Here is a 2,067-nt window from a genome sequence, read left to right on the forward strand (position 1 = left end):
TATGGCCAGGGCCTCCATAATTTCCATCCTTGGTTCTTTCAAAATCTTTCAATGCATCTCAGCCAGTCCTGGCGCCTTATTGACCTTAAATACCAATTCTTTTGATCCCTGACCCTCGGTACTGTCTTTTCCCCTTGGTACCTTGAGGGCATTGTTGAACAAATATCCAAGGTTACGGAAACAACCCGACTCCAGTTGATGTCTCTGGAAGAATTTGACAGCGTCTCCAAGGGTGTCATTATCAATGAAGATGTATTGACGAGCACTTGCAAATGATTTCATCACAAAGGCTGTCAACCTGAAAGAAAGAGCTGGAATGGTGATATGGAAGAAGCTGAATATTGACAGCTCTTTGGGTGTTCTTCCTCAGTCTTTCAAACATTCTCTGTAATTTCTGCTCTCCGTATCCAGCTCTGTCTCTTGGTTCCTGACACTTTCTCTTACCTGGTGTTAATCACTCTCCATCTGATCGCACCCCCCCCACCCGGCCTTTCTGTCACTCATTCTATCTCTTTATAATAATGTTAGTGTAAGTTAGATTTTTAAAGTTCTTTGTGTGCTGCTTTCAGCTGGCTGTCTATGCACTATCATCACTATACTTTAGTGAGATTTGTCTGTATATGTCTATGTGTGTGAGAGAGAGGGAAAGAGAGTCAGTAGCCCTCTGTGTGCTTTACAGTGACTATTTCCCCATGAATCAACGTGTATGTGAGTCTCCTCTGGCTCTGCACATACTTTGATTACTATTTCCCAATGAGTCCCTTTTTGTTTGTGTCATTTTCAGCTTTCTCAAGGCATACTGTAATCACTGCTTCCAAGTGAATGATGATAAGGTGTGGCTTTCTCCATGCATAAAGGGTTCTATTTTCCAAAGAATTGGAAACCTTTCAGCTTTCTAGGTAGAATTGTGGATGCACACACACAAAATGCTGTATCCATTACACTAAATGTACTGCAGCAGTTTAATAATGCAGACCACCATTATTTTTACAAGATCAATAGGGAGAGGTAATAAGTGCAAACTCAACAAGCAAAATCCATATCCCTGAATTTTGTTTTCCATTCCCAGTGTGCGCCTATGTCTGTGTATGAGTGTGTGAGAGAGAGAGAGAGAGAGTGTGTGTGTCTGTGTGTGTCTGTGTGAAGTTTGTTGTAAGTATGTTATGAGTATTATGAGCACTCTCTATTTTCTGGTAGATTTATATCTTGTAACTTTGTAACTGGTTTGTTCTGATTACTATTTCCGAGTGGATCCACTGTGTGTGAGAGCAGCTTTCAGTGCTTTCCATGTTTATGATGACCACTACTTCCCCAATGAACCTGTGTGAGTCAGATTGTTTCAGCGCATTCCATGTGTATTATGATCATTATCTCTCACTGAATTTGGTAAATACTTAGCTTTTAGCCTTTTTCTGTACGTGTTGTGATCACTGTTTGCTCAGTACATGTACATTCTGCATGTGTGTTAGTTGTGCCAGACAGACAGGAATTGGGAAGTGATAATTTCCCCTTCAGCTGTACCAGGTAATTCCCTCATGATCTGTGCCTCCAAACGCACTGAAGGAACCATCACGATGTTTGTATGTCAGCTGGTTCTGGTATCCTGTGGAGTAGTGAGCAAGTTAATTGAGGTTAAACAAGTTACAGAGAGTTATAGTGCAAAGTACATCAAAAAAGTGTCACTCGTGTGCATACACATGTATTAATACACTCACTCAGACCGAAAGTAATGCACTTCCAAACAGTGTTACACACAAGCAGAGTAACACATTCACTCACACACAACCATACACATTAACTCACATCGAGAGAAATACTCACACTCACAGCCAAATGTAACACACACAGGCCCAGAGTAACATACACATACATGCAATCAGAGTAGAAAACTCATCCAGACTAACACCCTTCTACATGCAAACAGAATAACATGCTCAATCACACCCAGAGTAACAGACACACAGACAGACAGGTACGCAACATACACAGACACAGCCACACAATGCAACACATTCTGGCAGAGATCTACCTGTCCGTAGGTAGCCAATTGCTTTGTCCTGGATATCC

At 41.5% G+C, this 2,067-nt stretch overlaps 1 long non-coding RNA gene across 1 annotated transcript; it reads right to left on the reverse strand.

The window, feature by feature from the left end:
- Window positions 1-38: 38 nt before the first annotated feature.
- Window positions 39-2,067, reverse strand: LOC122546417. Its single transcript, XR_006310739.1, has 3 exons — window positions 2,030-2,067; window positions 1,522-1,603; window positions 39-298 (listed from the first exon to the last, which is right to left on the reverse strand). It is a non-coding gene; the product is annotated as an uncharacterized LOC122546417 (long non-coding RNA).

The sequence above is a fragment of the Chiloscyllium plagiosum genome, unplaced genomic scaffold (genome assembly GCF_004010195.1).
Source record: "Chiloscyllium plagiosum isolate BGI_BamShark_2017 unplaced genomic scaffold, ASM401019v2 scaf_5242, whole genome shotgun sequence".
NCBI lineage: Eukaryota > Metazoa > Chordata > Chondrichthyes > Orectolobiformes > Hemiscylliidae > Chiloscyllium > Chiloscyllium plagiosum.